Genomic DNA, 22,421 nt, shown 5'->3' with positions numbered 1-22,421 from the left:
AGAGGAATGGGAGCAAGTGTAGGGTGAGGCAGAGAGGGGAGACAGAAGAGGAGCGGCGGGAGAGGAAGATGAGGTGGGAGAGGGTTAGGTCAGTGGAAAGAAGTGGCAGTATGGTATACTACCGCATACACCCCTACTTCCACCACTAGTCGCATCATATTTTGCAGTGCTTTACAGTTAGGTGCGAATACAGTAATAAAATAAAACTGGAATATAACAAACATTAAAAAGATTTTCTACAGGAGGTACATGGGGCACAGATTGCATATTGGTCCAGCCAGATGCAATGGGCAATGTGCTAAGTGATCCAGTCACATAGCAATGTTAGTTTAAGGATCAGTAGGTTGTTTATGTATAAAATGAATGAATGTAAGTTTAGTTTGATTTGTGTAGAGGTTGGTCATTGTGCAGAAAAGCCCAGGGAGGTTAAGAAGAAGGTTCATAAATTTAATAATCTTGACTAAAGAGGTCAGTTTTCAGGTGAAGTCTGGAAGTTTTGCAGGCTAGGGGAAAGTATTGTCTTACGAAGCAGGTAATTTCATGGAGTGGGTACAGCTCAGCATAAAGTCCTATAGTTCTGGAAATAGGAGTCAGTACGTGTGATGAGAGGCGCAAATCTTGGTCTGAGCGGAGGGTTTGAGTTGGGTGATATTTTGAAAAAAGTAAAGCGATGTATGTTGGTGCAGTTTTCTTAAGGGTTTTGCATGTTAGTAGAAGTATTTTATATTGCATTTTGTAAAGTGCAGGCAACCAATGTAAGTACTGGTAGAGTGCAGCAGCAGTAGAGGAACATTTTCTGACGAAAAAAAATGAAGTCACTGAATTCAAAAGAGATTGTAGGGGTGAAAGTTCATTAAGGGAAGAAAATGAAGATATAATTTACTGAATTAAAAGTTTTGCAGTGTCCCATGTGAGATATGTGCATGTTGTGGAGATGATTCTTATTTGCATATAACAGGATTAGGAGACTGATTGCATTTTTGGAACAACCCTACCTTATAGGCTACTAGCCTATAAGGTAGGGATTATTATTATTTTTCTTTTTTTTAGTATTATTATTATTATTATTATTATTATTAATAATAATAAAAAATAATGATAATAATAATAATAATAATAATGTTTATTTATAGGGCTCCACAAGATTCTGCAGCACTGTACAGAGCAGTTTTACAATAATATGACATGAGCAACAAAGAAAAGCAAAAAATAAAACAAAAAACATAATACAAGTGGTATTACAAAACCAAAATAACATTACAAGCAGTATTACACAGGGCAAATTACAATGATTACATGGGTAGCAGAGGGCAAGTAGCATCATTGGGTATAGACATAGCAAAGGGCATAATAGAGGCATAAAACAGCAAGCCTGTATGACAGGAAGAGAGTAAACCCTATAGGAAAAAGCAGGATTTATAATAATGGTTGTATTAGTTAATATTAGACCCAGTTTGAATTCTATGCTATTATTTCTAAAAAAAAAAAAATACAATAAACTAGTGGAAACCTAATGAATTCTCTATTGACTCCACAAGATCTTAAAAAAGTACATTTGTGGAAAAGAGTGAAAAATAAATGTTAACAGTGAAAATTGTTTTGCCATTAAAATGCAAACTATCTCTGGTCATGATGTGAAGTAAAAGTAAACAAGAGTTTCTGTACTAAAAAGCAATTTAGGCAGACCCCACTGTACTATCGAGTATTGTTTTGTAAATGAGGTCAAATGTATTTTAAAGGTATAGTTTTATAGATTGAGAGGAGTTTAAAGAGAAATATTTGAGACAGAAACCAGAAACATGGATGCTATGATTACAATGATTAGAACAATGGAATAATCAGGAGACACATGGCATTGCTGTATCACTACATTTTTTTTAACAACTTTATTTGTAACTATTGTCACACAATATGTAGTAACTCTCTTTAAACAGTTGAGGACAAATTATCATATATTACAATCAGGGCCGGACTGGGACTAAAAATCAGCCCTGGCATTTAAAACACACAGGCCCACTTGCTGTGGGCTCCATGCACAATATTGTGATATTGTTGCACGCTGAAGTGGCGTTGCTGGTGCAGTCCAACATGAAGCATCAGCACAAACTTGTGTATCACACTTTGTCTTCTGCCCATCCTGATCAATTCCCTTGTTGTGCAAATCACCTGGAGCACCGGGAAACTACACAAACCCGTAATATTGTAAAATATATAGACAGATAGATAGATCAGGGCCGGATTTACCATTAGACAACCTAGGCAATTGCCGAGGGCCCAGCGGTCCCCAGAGGGCCCTATTAGGGCTGGCGGTGAGACCACCCTTTAAAAATGGGCTGCTACTTATAGGCCAGTGCTATGTGCTTGCCCCCCAGGCTAAAGTCTGCCAGCCAGCCCCTGGATAGGGTTATATGTTATGCTAAAAAAACTATAGTGCTGTGGATTTTTTCAGGGAGGGGGGCCCAAACCAGTATCTTGCCTAGGGCCCCATGAGGTCTAAATCCGGCTCTGAGATAGATAGATAGCACTGCTCTTCTCCTTTATAAATACACACACAAAAACATTGTTAAATAGTTTTCATAATGACTCTATTGTGACGAAGGCGAAGCAGGATAAAGCCTGTAGACAAACTATGACTTATAACCAAAGACAACGCATGTTCGTCATTGCCATGCAAATCTCCTCAGCAAATTACCGTCACTGAGAAAACAATCAAAGAGCAAACAGGACAGAGGTAATATCACGCCAATGCGTACAAAATCGGCGAACTAGATGCCATGCTTCTTCATGTCATTAACTTTAATGAAACAAATATTAATGCTTATAACTGTGATTACATGAACAGTATTTGTGAATTTTTCCACGCTAAGCATTTTGTGGCTGAGCAGTCATCTGACAAACTATTCATTCAATGCTGCCGCAATGGAAAAGTCAAATGGCCTAACACAAACCTAAAAAGGACACAAAAAAAAATGTAATTAAAAATTTAGGGGGAAGTGGAACCCTTACTGCCGTTCCCTGATAGTGGTTGCTAAATCTATAGATACAGGCTTAACTATAAACAAAATGATTTAATGACAACATATAAAACCGTGAATTATTAAGGGACAACATAAACACCATAATCATAAAAAAATTCCTTTTTGAGATATTTTAAAGACATACACATAAACCATAAAAGGAACTTCTTGAAATAATAAAAATATGATTGATGAATATTGATGTGGAAATAATCCAGCTCTGTGGAACACATTTCTTCTAATCTCCACCAAATAGTATGTGTATGGATAGCAGTGCAAGAGCTAAATAAGTCCACACCTAAAAAATCCCAATTACAATACCATCCAATCCTGGAAATATTATTGAATAAGCATTTTTCAGACACAAAATAAATTTTTAAAAAAATGCACTGTAATGTAACACACAGCCGCCACCCATGTGCAGCTCCCGCTCTTGAAGTCAACATTTCTGTGGTTGGTGCTGGAGCTATTCATTCCCAATCTTTAAAAAATGCATCCTTGTCCAGGGCCTGTTTAAGGGTTCCAGCCGTCCTAGGCTAATACACCGATTCCCCCCCCCCACCCCAACCACCTGCCACCCATTTATAAACAGTGGTCAAAGTGGAAATTCAGGAAAGTTTTACAATAAAGACAGTAGAAGTGGCGGTATGGCCACCGTGCATATATTTTTATATATATATATATATATATATATATATATATATATACACATACATATATCCACCATACACAAAATTGTAATATATAAGTTAATGCATAAAACACAATTAATTCTGCAAACATATTAAAATATCATTACAGTAAGATTCCGCAGTGAAATTTAGACAAATTGCTCCGTTCTATCTTACCTGATCTTGCAGCGTAGACTGCCTGATGTTTTTTCTTGCTTGTTCCTAGAGCGTTGTTGCTAGTTGGCTGGATTCTGGAAACTTGGAGTCCTGTATTGAAAATGTGCAAAAATTTTATTATAGTGAAAAATGTTAACATACCCTGAATGATACAAACACAACACATTGCCCCCCCACCACAATTCTTCAACCCACTGCAGGCAATTCATTAACCCCCCAGGGCACATTGAGCACCCCATTACAGGCAATGCATTTACCCCCCCCCCCCATTATCAACCTACAGCAGGTAGTTAATAACCCCCCCCCGCCCCCCACAAAATCATCAATCCATTACAGGCAACTCATTACCCCCCCAGGCAGTTCTTCAAAACCATTGCTGATGATTCATTAACCCCCTCCCCACACCAGTAATCCCCCCCTCCTCAGTCGCCACCTGCATCACATCCTCCTCCATTATATTATAGATAAAACTTACCTGATGTCTTCTGCTCCTCCTCTCTGCAGACGCCGGCACATCTGTCTTCTGACAGGCAGCTAACAGTAAATCCGAGGATGTTAGCTGTCCTGCCAGAGCGGGCGCACTGTCACTGCTTAATGTGGTCACGTGAGTTGTGAATCTCATGTGACCGAACTAAGCAGTGACAGCGGTTCCCGCTCTGGTAGGACAGCTAACATCCTCGGATATACTGTTAGCTGCCTGCCTCCTAATTGGATTCGCTGACAGTCGGGACCGCCCCCCTTCAGACTAAGGGGCGGCCCTGAGATTGAAGGAAGAAGGAGACTCAGTGTAGGAATAAAACCGCGCAGCTAGAACCGCTCCTCCTAGCTTCGACGCGGCCGCAAGTGACGTCATTGCGTCGGAGCAACGTCATGGCGCTACCGCGCGATTATGAAAAAAAAAAAACATAGCTTAAAGGCTGGTGCTTGGTGGGCGATGCTTCAGTGCAGGACGACGCGCGGACGGGTGGACCGGCCCATCTGGCATTCGGCCCTTCTGGCAAATGCCAGAATTGCCAGATGGCCAGTCCGGCCCTGATTACAATATACAAGCAGAAAGTAAAGGCCCACGTCATAAAAGACAACTGTACAGTTTAGAGAGATAAGTGAAATATACAAAACATACAACTGGTCATAAACTTCTATAGGAGAAATACAGCATTTTAACAGTTACCATATAGATGTAGGGGAGGGTAGAAAGGGAGAGGGAGGTGGGTGAGGGGATGGAAAGGATATATATATATCAATATATACACCCACACACGCACACATTCATCACTGCAAATTGTAACCCACAAGTTACATAACGTGATGCAGTTTCACTTTTTCACTTGATTTTTTTTTTTTTTCTAGAAGTAGAGATTAGGGATCCAGATACATGCTGGCTTGTTTTAATGAAACAATGATTAGATATTTGTCATTTTAATAAAGGTAATTCTTTCTTCATTAACATCCTAGGAGCGCCCCAATCGAATTACACCACTCTTCTTTCTTTCTCCTTATAAACTATGTTATTTCTGCAAGATAGGAACCTTAAAATGAGTAAAATATTAAAAACAAAGAAGTATGAATAAAAGGCAATAAAATATTAATAAAATCAGCAGATTCAATATATATATATATATACAGTGTCGGACTGGGGAATGAAGGGCCCACCGGGGAATGCAACACTAGGGGCCCACCAAAGGCGGTGTGGTCAGCCATCATAGAGGCGGGACCAGACCCTAGAGGGGGAGTGGTCAGTCCACAAAGGACAGCTAGCACCTTAGTGCAGTATATAAAGAATGCAGTGTGTGTATAAAGAATACACAGTCTTGACCTGCCCCTTAGATTGGGCAGATCAGTCACCAAAAAGCAGGATTGTCCCACTAGACCAGGCTTGGCTAACCTGTGGTACTCCAGGTGTTGTGAAACTACAAGCCCCAGCATGCTTTGCCAATATATAACAGCTTATTGCTGTAAGTATATGCTGGGACTTGTAGTTTCACAACACCTGGAGTACCACAAGTTAGCCAAGCCTGCACTAGAACATTTGACAGACTGTCCTACCTGTTGTTGTCACTTTTACCACCTGTGGCTGCTGGTTTCTTTAGTTGCGGCTTGTCTAGATCCTGGACTGCTGAGGGCCCTATTTGGAAAAAATAATGGGTACATTTAGAAACGCCAACCATCCCTGCCATTAAATCAACAGCACATAGACTTACAGAGCAAACGTTTTAAAGAGAAGAGTTTACTTACTACATTGTGTGTTCTGTACTGTCAATGAGTGTAGGACAGTGGTTCCCAAACTTTCTCAGTTCGAGGCACCCTTAGGGTCACCATAATGTTTCCAAGGCACCCCTAAGCCAAAATAATTACCGGGTTGTCCTGTTTTTTAACAAGTTGGGTCAAAATGATGTAAGATGTATTTAGGCCCCTTCACCATCACATTGTGCCCCTTCATCATATCACTGCGCCTCTTCACCATATTACTCTGTCCCCCTCTTCGCCATCTCTCTCTGTCCTCCTTCTGCGTCTCTCTCTGCCCCCTTCAGCGTGTCTATCTGCCCCCTTCAGCGTGTCTCTCTCTGCCCCCTTCAGCATGTCTCTCTGCCCCCTTCAGCGTGTCTCTCTCTGTCCCCTTCAGCGTGTCTCTCTTTGTCCCCTTCAGCGTCTCTCTCTCTGTCCCCTTCAGCGTCTCTCTCTCTGTCCCCTTCAGCGTGTCTCTCTGTCCCCTTCAGCGTCTCTCTGTGCCCCCTTCAGTGTCTCTCTCTCTGTCCCCTTCAGTGTCTCTCTCTCTGTCCCCTTCAGTGCCTCTCTCTCTGTCCCCTTCCGTGTCTCTCTCTCTCTGCCCCTTCAGTGTCTCTCTCTGTGCCCCTTCAGTGTCTCTCTCTCTGCCCCCTTCAGTGTCTCTCTCTGCCCCCTTCAGTGTCTCTCTCTCTGTCCCCTTCAGTGTCTCTCTCTCTGTCCCCTTCAGTGTCTCTCTCTCTGTCCCCTTCAGCGTCTCTCTCTCTGTTCTCTTCAGCGTCTCTCTGTCTGTCCCCTTCAGCGTCTCTCTCTCTGTCCCCTTCAGCGTCTCTCTCTCTGTCCCCTTCAGCGTCTCTCTCTCTGCCCCTTCAGTGTCTCTCTCTCTCTGTCCCCTTCAGTGTTTCTCTCTCTGTCCCCTTCAGTGTCTCTCTCTCTGTTCCCTTCAGCGTCTCTCTGTCTGTCCCCTTCAGCATCTCTCTGTCTGTCCCCTTCAGCGTCTTTCTCTCTGTCCCCTTCAGCGTCTCTCTCTGTCCCCTTCAGTGTCTCTCTTTGTCCCCTTCACTCTCCTTTACTTACCTTCTTTCCTGACATCCTCTCTGCTGCTGCTGCTTCTTACTGAGGCTGACGGACGTCATGACCTCACGCCCGGCAGTCAGTGAGGAGGAGGATCCGGCGCTGGATGATGGGTAAGTTTTTTTTTGTTTCTTTGTTTTCTCTCTTCTTCTTTTTCTAGTGTGAACCGCTGGACTGCAGGAGATCAGCTGACAGGGGGAGGAGCCAGGTCACATGATCGCAGCTGCGATCACAATTGAAAGATGACTGGCTGTCACAGCCGTACGGTAGCTGGGCCAGTCCGACGCTGTATATATATTTAATATGTTTCAATATATATCAATGAGGGGTCTCAGGCCCATCTTTTCCATTGGGCACGATGGGCAGCTGCCCGGGGGCCCCACGGGCAAGGGGGCCCCATAGGCACGGCTCCTAATGAGAATAAATAATCCTGCAAAAGAAAAAAACTTGCAAAAAAACCTTCAAGGGTCACTGAGCAAGTACATCTATCTATCTCTATCTCTATATATCTATATCTATATCTGTATCTGTATACATCTATATATCTATATCTAGGGGCCCTGGTGCACTGCTTTGCCCGGGGGCCCATAATGTTGTTAAGATGGCCCTGAGGGGTCTGATTACTCTATATAAACATTCACGTAACAGGATAATATATCTAGAGATGAGCGGGCTCGGATTGGCGCACAAGTCTACAGCGGTGCAAAGACTTGCTGGTCAGGAGATTGTCCTCTGAAGAGGACTGTGACATGCCAACAGCTCCTCCTTCATTTTCTTCCACACCTGTGGCTGCGAGGAAACAGCTGAGATTTCCTAAAGGACCCACTGGTGGGATGCTGAGAACATCTGGTCCGGACTGAAGGACCTGCCAACCATTGCAGACAGGTCTACTGTCGCTACATTGGACCATTGAAAAAATGGTGGAGGATCACTTTGCTGACACCATCCAAGTAGACATGTCAGACAGTCCTTATTCTTACTGGCAGGAAAAAAAGGCATTTTGGAAGCCCATGTACAAACTGGCTCTATTTTACCTGAGTTGTCCCCCCTCTAGTGTTTACTCTAAAAGAGTTTTTAGTGCAGCGGGGAACCTGGTCAGTGAGCGGCGAAGGAGGTTGCTTACGCAAAACGTTGAGAAGATGATGTTCATAAAAATGAATTATCAATTCTTCAATCAAGACCAGCAATGGCCTCCAGAGACTACAGAGGGACCGGTGATTGTGGAGTCCAGCGGGGACGAATTGATAATGTGTGAGGATGAGGAAGTACACACTGAAGGGGGCGAGGAATCAGAGGATGAGGATGAGAGGATGCTTCTGGAGACCATCTGGGGATACACTGTCTTACTGTCCGTGAGTTCATGGGAATCAATCTGGTCATCTGTGTATTACATGCTGTATTAACTTCCCCTTGTGGTACGCTCCTAGAAGCACATCATTCCTTGTTGTATTTACAGGTTTTTTTTTGTTTTTTTTATAACTTTTTATTAGAAACATCTTTTCCCATAGAAAATGCATTACAGAATCTCGAGAGATTAAACAGAAATAGATAACACATGTTTACATACAACAGGTTCTCTCGCACTTGGGAGATAAATGTATATTTTTCTATCTAATACTGCAAAGATGTTATTTTAACTTTTCAAGTTTGAAGGGTATAAAAGGGGCGGTATACAGGGACCAAAGGGAGGGATGGGGGGGGGGGTAAATGATTCGTATTTACAGTTTTTATAATAAATGATATCATGCTATGATCTTTTATATTTTTTTTGCACCCCACGTTGGAGGCTTCCTGTGCTGAACTACCATTTAACCACCAGATGTGATTAGATGTGCCTGTGTTCAAGAATCTATATCGTAAGCTTATTACCTACGGGGACTCCTTTACGTGGTTTATTGAGTGTTAACCCTTTCACACACTTGGAAGAGGGATCCTGTCTATAGGACTATTTGTTGGTACAATATTGCCCTATGTATGTTTTTATTTGTTACAGTATTTCACCCTGAGATGCTGGCATTTGTATTTGTGTGATCCATCTAGCGCCGTAAGTTGCTTTTTATTACCTAATATGAGGCAATGTTGCTACAGACTATTTAATATAACTCTAAAGACTAAGGGGTATATTTACTAAACTGCGGGTTTGAAAAAGTGGAGATGTTGCCTATAGCAACCAATCAGATTCTAGCTGTCATTTAAATGACAGCTAGAATCTGATTGGTTGCTATAGGCAACATCTCCACTTTTTCAAACCCGCAGTTTAGTAAATATACCCCTTAGTCTTTAGAGTTATATTAAATAGTCTGTAGCAACATTACCTCATATTAGACAATGGTTAGCTTAGTTCATTGAAACAGCTGAAAACAGGTTTGAATAATCTAACTTTGAAAACCCGCAGCTTAGTGAATCAAGCCCTAAGTCTTGGGCTACATAAACACTGACGTTTGCAATATGTTTCTTCATCGCATGTTAAAAATGCTTATGTCACCATCATCAACATTTATTTATATAGCACCAGCAAATTCCATAATGCTTTAGAATTGGGAACAAACAGCAATAAAGCAATACTGGGCAGGGGCGGACTGGCCATCTGGCGGTTCTGGCAAATGCCAGAAGGGCAGATGGCTAGAAGGCTTGATGGGCTGGTGCAGGGACCAGGCCCAGCAGGGGCAGAATGACCATTACTTTCTTCCCGGGGGGGGGGGGGATTGCAGTCCCTAGCAATCCCTAGCTAATGGGGCCGAACCTAGCCTACCAGAGACTTCCTGGTGGCTGGCTCCTCTACAGCCACCTTACTAAATATGCCAGGTGGGTCTGCCCAGCTTTGCCCCCATCCTGATCCTCATCTCTTCTTGGTTCGTTAAACTTCTCGCCTTGGGAATGCATGCGTTAACATTGACTGATAGGAATTTCCTGTGAGACGTGACAAATACATGCAGTACAGCATTGATGTGCATCAGACACACCGAAATGGAACAGCGCAATGTCTTCAACACATCAAGAACATATAGGGCATCATTTTTTTTCTATGCAATTACATGTGCTTAATGTGGGCTAGAAATGTGTATTGCATGCACAATTATATAACCAGTGTGTACATAGCCTTAAACTGTCAATTTAATTTAAAAATAAATATATGTTGTAATGCTGATTCAATATGTTTGCAAGATAGATAGAAAATAATGCAAATAAACACTGCAAAGACACATTATGCTCCATAATTACAAAAACAGAAAATTTTAAATGTTAATTGATTTTTAGTGGGCTGCGTTTCTCAGAATGAGACAAATTACCATCTCAAAGCAGTGAAAGATCAATAGAGTATTAAAGCATATGTGTTTGACTTCTGAATATCACACTTTATCTCTTTTGGAACATATTACTGCAGAAAAAGCCAGGTTCTTCAACCATACAACTAAGCCTTGCATTCTCTAAAAGTACAAGATCGTCTCCATTATGAGCACTTTTTAGCAGTAATATGCTGAAAGTAAAGTCACTGTAAGCTGTAATATCTTTTCAGTATTTCAAAGATTAAATTGTGCTGTGGGCAGCAAATTTTATAATGAGACCGTTGCCCCAGGCATCAAGATGCAAGGGGCATCACAATGTATATTAATTAGCAGATTGCAGAGCAGCAATCGAGGAAAACAAAATATTCTCTCCATCATCTTTAGCATCTAGATATCTGGTAATAGTACTAGTCATGGATACAGTAAAAAAGAAAAATCGATAGTCAAAATGTTTTAAATATTTGCTACTGGTATTACACCAATCAAATACCTTGCATTGGCCTAGTTGTATTAAAGTAAAGCAAAAAAAAAAATTAGTAACTTTGAACCTTGGCAAAATCATGCTGCATTGGAGGGGGAGGTGAATATAAAATGTGGGGACAGATTTATAGTTGGGGTATGGCATGTCCTAGATCAACTTTAAATGTCAATGTAAAACAAAACAAAACTTATCAAGTATTAGTGTGCTACATGATAGAACAGCCATTATTCAACTCATGTGCAAAAAATAAACTAATATGCACCCCTTGCATTGTAACATGGTTTTGTACAGAAGAAAACATACTAATTTATTTGCCTTGCTTTTCTTAATGAATCAGGCCCCTTGTGTCCAGATCGAGTAAATAAATTGCATGTTTCAGCTAAGAGGATGGACTATTTCACAGATTTGGAACCTGTGAGCGGAACCCAAGAAGGGTTTTTTTTTTATCCCCTGATTGTAAGAAAGGCAACACATACTGGTGGTCGGGGTCCCAGAACAATGGCACACTGACACTTGGCGGTAAATGTATTAAGCTGCGAGTTTATGGCAGACTTTAAAAGTGGAGATGTTGCCTATAGCAACCAATCAGATTCAAGTTATCATTTATTTAGTACATTCTACAAAATGATAGCTAGAAGATGATTGGTTGCTATAGGCAACATCTCCACTTTTCACACCTGCCGGAAACTCGCGACTTGATACATTTACACCTTGGAATCCAAGAAAAGGGACATACTGGCACTTAGACTATTTAAAAAATAATATAAAAAAGATTGCTCACTGCTGGTGTATATACATCTATTATATTATTATTATTATTATTAATTTTTATTTATAAGGTGCCACAAAGCGTCCGCAGCGCCGTACAGAGACAAACAAATTACAATACAATGGGAGACAGCACAGTACAGTAAACTGTAAGCACAGCAACTCAGTAAGCTCAATGCACAGCTAGAGAGGGCGGGGAAAGGGGAGGGAGGATCCGCAAACGATGGGGCCCAAGAAGGAGGGCGCAGAAGACAGGGAGACCCCCAGGGGGGAGGAGGGAGCGAGAGTGGACATGGGGTGGAGGACCCTCGAGGAGGAGGGCTAAGTAGCTGGAGAGCAGAGTTAGAAGTGGTGGAAACAGGAGGAGAGATGGCCCTGCTCAGAGGAGCGTACAATCTAAGGGGAGGGGTGGACAGACAGAGAGACGCAGGGGAGAGAGGGAGAGTAGGGGGACGGAAGCAGAAGATAAGGTAGGAAGTTAAGTGGGAGACAGAAAGGCTTTAAGAAAAAGGTGGGTTTTTAGGGCCCGTTTGAAACTGGACAGATTAGGGGAAGTTCTGATGGAGGGAGGGAGCTTGTTCCAGTGGAGGGGCGCAGCACGGGCGAAGTCTTGGATACGCGCGTCGGAGGAGGTTATAAGGGGGGAAGAGAGGCCACGGTCAGAGGCAGAACGGAGAGGGCGGAATGGAGCATGAATAGAGAGGAGGGTGGAGATGTAGGGTGCAGTGGAGTTGGCGAGGGCCTTGTAGGTGAGTGTGAGGAGCTTAAAGACGATTCTGAAGGGGAATGGGAGCCAGTGAAGCGCTAGGTAGAGGGGGGAGACAGAAGAGGAGCGGCGAGAAAGGAAAGTAAGCCTAGCGGCAGCGTTAAGAGCAGATCGAAGGGGTTCGAGATGAGAGTGGGGGAGGCCAGTGAGGAGGAGGTTGCAGTAGTCCAGGCGGGAGATGATCAGAGAGTGGATAACGCATTTGGTGGCATCTTGGGAGAGGAAGAGCTGGATGCTAGCAATGTTACGCAGCTGGAAGCGGCAGGATTTAGCAAGAGAGAGGATGTGGGGGCCAAAGGAGAGAGAGGAGTCGAATATGACACCAAGGCAGCAAAGTTGGGGGACAGGGAAGATAGAGGTGTTGTCGACAGTGATGGAGAGGTCAGAAGTGGATGAGGTATGAGAGGGAGGAAAAACTATGAGCTCAGTTTTGGCAAGGTTAAGTTTGAGGAATCGAGAGGACATCCAGGAGGAGATGGCAGAGAGGCAGGTGGACACCCTAGAGAGGAGGGAGGGAGAGAGATCAGGAGAGGAGTGTCGTCAGCGTAAAGGTGGTAGCTGAAGCCGAAGGAGCTGATGAGTTCACCCAGGGAGGAGGTGTATAGAGAGAAGAGTAAGGGTCCCAGAACAGAGCCCTGAGGGACCCCGACTGTAAGGGTGGACAGGGGGAGAGAGACCCAGAGGTGGTGACAGAGAAGGATCGGTGAGTAAGGTAAGAGGTGAACCAGGACAGGACTGGGCCGGAGAGGCCGAAAGACTGGAGGGTGTGAAGGAGGAGGGGGTGGTCAACGGTGTCAAAGGCTGCAGAGAGGTCAAGGAGGATGAGAAGAGAGAAGTGGCTCCTGGCATTAGCATAGAAAAGGTCATTGGTGACTTTAGCCAGGGCAGTTTCAGTGGAGTGGAGAGTGCGGAAACAGACTGGAGAGGATCAAGGAGGGAGTATTCAGAAAGGTAGGAGGTGAGACGGCTGCAGACGAGCCTCTCGAGAATTTTGGAGGCAAAAGGGAGAAGAGATATGGGGCGATAGTTCGAGACAGAAGTGGGGTCGAGATTAGGTTTCTTAAGAATGGGGGATACGAGAGCATGTTTGAAGGAGGAGGGGAAGATGCCAATAGAGAGGGAGAGATTAAAGAGGTGAGCGAGGTGGGAACAGGTGGTGGGGGAAAGGGAGCGAAGAAGGTGGGAGAGGATGGGATCCAGGGGACAGGTAGTGGGGGGGGAAGATGAAATGAGAGAATGGACTTCCTCGCCGGTGGTGGGACGGAAGGAGTTGAGGGGAAGGTGGTTGGGGGGGAGGACGGAAGAGTGGGAGGGGTGGAAGAGAGAGTGGAGGAGGAGATTTCAAGTTGGATGACCTCGATTTTAGAGGAGAAGAAGGAGGCGAAAACGGAGGCAGTCAGGGAGGAGGGAGAGGGGGAGGGGAGGGGGCCAGGAGAGTGCTGAAGGTGGCGAAGAGGAGGCGGGGGTTAGAGGACTGGGAAGAGATGAGAGATTTAAAGAAAGATTGTTTAGCGAGTGAGAGGGCAGAGCTGTAGGATGAAAGGATGAATTTAAAGTGGAGGAAGTCAGCCAGGGAGCGGGATTTTCTCCAGTGACGTTCGGCAGTACGGGAGCATTTTTGGAGGAAGCGGGTAAATTTGGAGTGCCACGGTTGGGGTCTGAAGCAGCAGGGGGTGGACGGAGTGGGCAGGGGCGACCGCGTCCAGAGCGGAGGTGAGGGTGTGATTGTAGAGGGAGACCACCTGGTTGGGGCAGGCCTGGGAGGAAAGGGCAGAAAGGAGGGTATAGAGAGAAGGACAGAGAGGCAGGGTCAAGAGCATCGAGGTTGCGTATGTACAGAGTAGGTTTGGGCAGGGGGAGGGGAGCAGGAGAAGAGGAGAGAGAGAAGGAGAGGAGATTTGGTTGGATAGAGGAAAGGGAGAGATGGAGAAGTCGGAGAGACTACATAGGTAGGAGAAGACAAGATCAAGGGAGTGACCAAGGCAGTGGGTAGAGGAGGAGGTCCATTGGGTGAGATCAAGGGAGGAAGAGAGGGTGAGCAGTTTGCTGGAAGCAGGGTAGGTGGGGTTGTCGATGGGAATGTTAAAGTCACCGAGAATGATCGAGGGGAGATCGGAGGAGAGGTGGTGAGGAAGCCAGCTAGCAAAGTTGTCAAGGAAGAGGGAGGTGGGGCCAGGGGGGCGGTAGATGACAGTGACGCGGAGGTGAATGGTGTAGAAGAGGCGGATGGAGTGAGCTTCAAAGGAGGATTATACATCTAAAGTCAGTGGTTGGGGACATGTGACCAGCCTTCTCCAAAATATAGCAGCATTTAGTCAGCAGTTAAGTAATATTAAATAATAAATTCTCATAGCCAAGGAAAGGTTAGCAGAAATCAGTATGTAGAAATCAACTGTGTAGCTGTTTAATTAGTGTGGTTTAAATAGGGGTTTCATTAATACATGGTGGTAAGTGCTATGATTTAAGAGCTTTTAAAAATATAAAAGCCCTGAATCATGTTCAGACGTAAGTCTGTTTGTGTAGCGTATCTCGCGTGATATAGCTCTGCTTATAGTCAGAAATGGACCAAAGCAGGTGTAATTGATGGATGATAGTGATGACCAAACACAAGATTGACAATTCACCTGCACAACTGACAGCTCTCATCTGCATACATTAGCATTGCTATTTTTTTTAAAGAAATTTAAATACATAGTTGAATACATTATCATTTCTATTTTATTAAATATTATGCTCCTTTATACATAGTTGCATGCATTGCTATATATATTTTGTAACTGGATATATGCAGTTGCATATATTAGCATAGCGATGTTGTTTCTAAGTGTAAAATTTTACTGAAAACTATTGGTACATTTGCGTGCCATCGAAAGTGAAAACGAGGCAAAACTTCATTGTTGCGTCGTCGGATCTCGCAAGTTTTGGATTCTATAAGTACCACTCTCCACAGCGATCCAGCACCATTTCACAGAGAGACACAGAAGGGGCAGCATGTTTCTTGGCAGTCTCTAGTGCAGTTGTCCAGCGTCATATCTAAAACAGAAACAGGAGGAGTGGCAGTTTTCTTAAAAGTCTTCATTGACATTCTACTCATTTATAGCTCACACAGAAACAGGAGAGGTCCCAGTCTACAGTCTATAGTCCCAGTCTACAGTCTACGTGGCGTTACTCCACTGTCAATTGTTATTGCTGAAATAGAAATAAAAGGGCTGTCAGTGTTCTTCAAAATCTGCAGTCACATTGCACTGTGTTATTATAGCTCGCACAGAAACAAGAGAGGTCCCAGTGTTGTTGCCAGTCTACAGTCTACATGGCATTGCTCCATTGCTAATTGTCATTGTTGAAATAGAAATAATAGGGCTGTCAGTGTTCTTCAAAATCTGCAGTCACATTATACTGTGTTATTATAGCTCACACAGAAACAGGAGAGGTCCCAGTGTTGTTGCCAGTCTACAGTCTACGTCGCATTGCTCCATTTCTAATTGCCATTGCTGAAATAGAAATAATAGGGATGTCAGTGTTCTTCAAAATCTGCAGTCACAATGTACTGTGTTATTATAGCTCACCCAGAAACAGGAGAGGTGGCAGTGTTTAGTACTGAAACAGAAATTCAAATATTAGGGCTGGCAGTGTTTTTAAAAGTCTCCAGTGACATTCTACTGTGCCATAACTCATACAGAAACAAGAGGGGTGGCAGTGTCCTTTTCACTCTCTAATCACATTGCTCTAGTCACTCTCCAGTCTTCAGTAACATTGCTCTTGTCACTCTCCAGTCTCAGTGCCGTTGGTTACACAGAAACAGGGGTAGCAGTGTTCTTGTCACTCTCCAGTCACATTGTTCTTGTCACTCTCCAGTCTCAGTCATGATGATACTAATCCCTCTATGTCATGTTCTAAAGCCTATTTTTAAATGCAGTGGTTTAAAGCCAGGGAAACAAAAATGTAAAAAAAAGCTTGTACCTTTTTAAAGAAAAAAAAACACCTCTCTAATAAAGGTGAAAGTTTACTGTAGAAAAAAACATAGAATTGCCAGCATGCCATTCTACCCAAAATATTACCAAGCATACCAGCATCAGCTAGCTACCTTCTCTGCTAGATCCATGCACCTTCAATCTACACTGTCATCATCCTCACCCTCATCAGTGTGTACATCATTCTCACCCAATACTAATTCATCCCCTCTGGAATTCACCATTACAGAAGTCTCTGTACTTTGATGTAATTGCTGGTAATGGCCTTCCTCTTGGAATTTGAAGTCCATTTTATGACAGAGCTGTCACGATTTTTGGGCAATTCTTTAGACCAGACAAAATGTCAAAATATTATGCTGACTCATCTGCATCATCACTGGGTCTTTTGGGAAAGCTAAGTATTTTCCTAGCAGCAGTTGCCAAAGAAGCTGAGGGAGGATGATGCGTCGAGTCATGAACCACTTGAGCTGTCAACTTGCTGACCAGGAGCTCATTGCATCTCTTGAGATCTGGGTCAACTGGAAAGAAAGACAAGACACAGCTCTTAAACCTAGGATCATGCACAGTTGCCAAAATGTAGTGATTCGATTTCAAGATGTTGATAACTCTCGGATCCTGGCGAAGTGAATAAAGTACTTGATCTACAACTTCTACATAGTTAGCAGAATTGCTTAGTTTCATCGCCTCCTTCAATTTCTTTAGCTACTTTTCCAAAAATCTAATTAGGGGAATCACTTGACTCAAGCTAACAGTGTCTGAACTCACTTCACATGTAACTACTTAGACTGGTTTCAGCACCTTGCACAACACTGGAAGTATTCTCCACTGCGCTGAACTAAAGTACATTCCCCCTCCACTTAGATTTATCTTTTAGCAGCTGCAATCTTCTAAATGCTGTTGCAAAATGCAGAAAATAACCCAAATTATTTCGGGGCACAGACAGCATCTCCTTCATGTCACTGTCACTTTTTAAATAGCTCGGTACCACCAAGTTGATTGTGCAAGCAAAACAGGGAATGTGATGGAATTCTCCCTGCTGTAATGATCTCACAATATTAGTGGTATTATCTCAAATGACATATCCTCAGGAGAGTCCAAGCAGGATAAGCCATGTTGCAATGACATCCCTTAGTTTTTCAAACAGGTTGTTAGCGGTATGCCTCTTAGTGTAGCCAGTGATACACAAATGTAGGATACCACTTTGTATTTGCAACAGGATAAGGAGGATATTTGTGTAGCTGATGGCGACGCTAATGAGGATGTTGATGAGGATGATGTTGTTTGTGTAAGTCCTGCATGAGTGGAAGCAGTTCTTGCCAGTAATAAGATGAAGGCCATTATCATGCCTAGGCATAGGACCAAAAAATGCACTTAATGTGTACAATTATTTTTACCCAATCCTGACAACAGTGGTCTTGCCATTTGTAACATTTGTACAGCTACACCGACAACACCTTCCTCATCAATATCCTCATTAGTGATCGGAGCTAGTCCTACATCCAAGTTGCTAAGGCCAGATGACTTCTCCCTTATCCAGGATTACTCCGAAGATTTCTTGAGAGTTAGTCCCGCTGCTGCTGGGGGTGGATCTTCAACCCAGAAGTAGACCAAGAAGAAGACTACTAGTAGTTTACAACAATTGACTGTTAAACAAACCTTTGCAAGAGGAAGCAAGTATGAAAGCTGTCACCCAGTCGCAAAGTGGATCACAGACGCCACGGCGACTATGGTAGTATTAGAGCAGCATCCAATGTCCACAACTAATGCAGCTGGTTTTAGACAGTTAATTGAGGTCCTGTGTCCCCGCTACCAAATTCCATCACGACACTCCTTTACTAGAAAAGCAATTACTCACCTCTACCAGAAGGGTCCATAAAATGTTATTATTGGGCTACAAAATGCCATTCTACCCACTGTACTCATAACCACATATATGTGGACAAGCGGAACTGGGCAAACTAAAGATTATACGACTGTGACAGCTAACTGGGTAGGTGAATTGCCTTCAGCAGCAGCATGTACCCAACAATGCCAAATTATTCCAAAGCAGGCTACTCTGTGGATCAGCGGCTTCACTAAGAGGCATACCATTGTCAACCTGTTTGAAAAAGTAAGGTATGTCATTGCAACATGGCTTATCCCATTTGGACTCTCCTGAGGATATGTCATTTATGATAATGCCACCTATATTGTGAGACCATTACAGCTGGTTGAAATCCATCACATGCCCTGTTTTGGTCACACAATATACTTAGTGGTACAGAGCTTTTTGAAAAATGACAGGGACATGCAGGAGATGCTGTCTGTGGCCCGATAAAATTTGGGACATTTTCGTCATTCTGCAACAGTATGTAGAAAGTTTTAGCAGCTGCAAGAACAATTTATTTTGCCCTACCACCAACTGAAGCAAGAGGTGGTAACAAGGTGGAATTCCACACCTTATATGCTTGTGAGGATGGAGGAACAGCGAAAAGTCATGCACGCTTACTCCGCAAGCCATGGCATTGGGAAAGGAAGGGGAATGGAATGTATTTAGTTCAGTGCATTGGAGAATACTTTCTGTGTTGTGCAAGGTGCTGAAATGATTCGAAGTAGTCACCTGTGTACTGAGCTCAGACACTGATAGCTTGAGCAAAGTGATTCCCTTAATTAGACTTTTGGTAAAGCACCTTGAAAAATTGAAGGAGCAGATGAAAAAGAAATTATGCTAAGTATGTCGGACTTGTAGATGAAGTACTTTAATCGCTTCGCCAGGATCGAAGAATTTTCAACTTCTGGAAATCGTGTCACTATATTTGGTGACTATGCTTGATCCTAGTTTAAGAGCTATGCCTTCTCTTTATTTCCCACTGTCCCAGATCACAAGAGATGCAATGAGCTCCTGGTGAGCAAGTTGACAGCTGAAGTGGTACCTGACACAATGGCGCTTCCTCCTTCAGTTTCTCAGGCTACTGCTGCTAGAAAAAAACTAAGCTTTTCTAAAAGACCCAAGGATAATGCAGATGATTCAGCAGAATGTTTTGACATTTAGTCTGGTCTAAAAGAATTGCCCAAAAGTTGTGATAGCTCAGGCGTAAAATGAACTACAAATTCCATAAGGAAGGTCTTTACTGGCCTTTAGATCAAAGTACAGAGAGACTTATGATATAGTGGAATCTAGCCGGGATGAAATAGTATTGAGTGATCATAATGTACACACTGATGAGGGTGAGGATGATGACCATTGTCAAAGTCGTATAATTGGATGAACGAAAGTATATTGGTTAATATTGTTTTATTGGCCGATTGCACTCAGTATGCCACACTACACGTGGCATACGGCGATCGCATGGTAAAATACGCACGCACACACTCGCATGACAACATTTAGTTATTTATGTAATTCATATTCATATTGGATCCATTACACAGTAATTTATGAGCAGGCAGTATTTGGTTTATTATTAGTTTATATAATATGATTATATGTGCACTTCAGTGATATATATGGTTATTATTATTATTATTATTATTATTAATTTTTATTTATAGGGCGCCACAAAGTATCCGTAGCGCCGTACAAGGACGAACAATGGCACAGTACAAGGTGAAACAACACAGTACAAGTAACAGTAAGCACTATAACTCTGGGGGCTCAGGCACAGCATGAAAGAGAGGGAGGGAGGGAAAAAGTGAGTACAGGCAGGTAACTATGGCCCAAGAGGGTGGGCACGGATGACAGGTTGAGAGTCACTGAGGGGAGCGGAGAGAAGCGAGAGGAGACAGAGGGCAGAGGGACTGAGAGGAGGTGAGCTGAGTAGCTGGAGAGCGCAGTTAAAAGTGATGGAAACAGAAGGTAGGAGAGCCCTGCTCAAAGGAGCGAACAATCTAAAGGGAGGGGTAGACAGACAGACACATGGATGAGACGGAGAGACGGGAGGAAGGGGGAGAAGGGAAGAAGGGATGAGAAGGAGAGGTGGCCGACCGGTGGGAGTTTAGGTATGAGACTGGAAGGCTTTAAGGAAAAGGTGGGTTTTTAATGTTTGTTTGAAAGAGGACAGATTAGGGGAAGTTCTGATGGAGCGGGGGAGCTTGTTCCAATGGAGGGGAGCGGCACGGGAGAAGTCTTGGATACGTGCGTGAGAGGAGGTAATCAGAGGGGAAGAGAGGCGACGATCGTTGGACGATCGCAGTGAGCGGGAGGGAGTGTGAATAGAGATAAGGTTAGAGATGTAGGGAGCAGTGGAGTTGGCGAGGGCCTTGTAAGTCAGAGTGAGGAGCTTTAAAAGGATTCTGTAGGGGAAGGGGAGCCAGTGAAGGGCTTGGTAGAGTGGGGATACAGAGGTGGAACGGCGAGAGAGGAAAATAAGCCTAGCAGCGGCGTTAAGTACAGATCTAAGGGGAGCGAGATGAGAGAGGGGGAGGCCGATAAGGAGAAGGTTGCAGTAGTCCAAGCGGGAGATAATCAGAGAGTGGACAAGAGATTTGGTGGCATCCTTGGAGAGGAAGGGCCTGAATGCGGGCAATGTTGCGAAGCTGGAAACGGCAGGATTTGGCGAGAGAGTGAATGTGAGGGGCAAAGGAGAGAGAGGAGTCGAGGATGACACCTAGGCAGCGGAGTTGGTGAACAGGGGAGATAGATGAGTTGTCAACAGTGATGGAGAGGTCAGAGGGGAAAGAGGTACGAGAGGGAGGAAAGACAATGAGTTCAGTTTTAGCAAGATTGAGTTTAAGAAATCTAGAGGACATCCAGGAGGAGATGGCAGAGAGGCATGCGGATACCCTGGAAAGAAGGGAGGGAGAGAGATCAGGAGAGGAAAGGTAGAGTTGAATGTCATCAGCATAAAGGTGGTACTTGAGGCCGAAGGAGCTGATGAGTGCACCCAGAGAAGAGGTGTATAGTGAGAATAGTAAGGGTCCAAGGACAGAGCCCTGAGGGACCCCGACTGGAAGGGAGGAAGAAAGGGAGAGAGAATCAGAGGTGGAAACAGAGAAGGAACGGTCGGCAAGGTAAGAGGTGAACCAGCCGAGGACCTGGTTCACCTATGGTTCAGAAAATAGGAAAAATGGCATGCCTAGTATCATATTAAAACCCTATTCATCAGCAGCTGTCCGGTGCAGTCGGCGAAGAGATCGCACATTGCATACTTTAGTTATTGATATTAGGGAATAAACCTTTGTATGATGCTGGCTATGAAATGCTCACATCCCCTGGGGAGACGACCCCCACCTTTGGATTCCTTAGATTGAATCAGCCTATGACCTGTTTACCCTGGAACCACCTTTGTCTGGACCTATAGAAGCAAGCTACGTCATCTCTATTGTTCACTGTGTAACACTGACTGTATATATATATCATAGCTGCACCCCCACCAGCCTCAGACTTCACTGATCACAGTATTCAAAGGTGAATCACTGTCCAGGGGTGCCCGTGGTTAGCGCAGCGGTATGTATGTATCTTTTGGTATTGGCTGTACTGTACTGTATCATACTATAATAATGTATTGAATTGTTGACTATTTACATCTGCTAAAATAAATCACTTTGTGCGTTAGAAACACAATACAATCGCCTATGCAATGCTTATTTGAAAACTCTAGAATTACTTTAATACCATGTAGATTGCAGGTGCTGGGATCTAGTTGAGAGAAAGAAGCTAGCTGATGCTGGAATGCTTATTAATTTTTGGGTAAAATGACATGTAGGCAATTTTATGTTTTTCTACAGTAAAGTTTCACCTTTATTAAAGATGTGTTTTTTTCTTTAAAAAGGTAAAATCTTTTTTTTTTTTACATTTTTGTTTTTGACATTTATGTTATATAGACTTCTGTAAAGGGGGTTTCCAGTGGGGTTGAATTAATATTGTGTTAGGAAGATGTACACACTGATGTGGGTGAGAATGAGGATGAAGATGATGACAACAACATCTTGCCACTGCAGAGTTAACTGACAGCACTTTTAGCTTAGCTGCCTTAAGCCCATTGTTACCTTGTTTTGAGTGGGGCCC

This window comes from Mixophyes fleayi, chromosome 4 (assembly GCF_038048845.1).
Source record: "Mixophyes fleayi isolate aMixFle1 chromosome 4, aMixFle1.hap1, whole genome shotgun sequence".
Classification (NCBI taxonomy): Eukaryota; Metazoa; Chordata; class Amphibia; order Anura; family Limnodynastidae; genus Mixophyes; species Mixophyes fleayi.
This window is presented reverse-complemented; position numbering follows the sequence as displayed.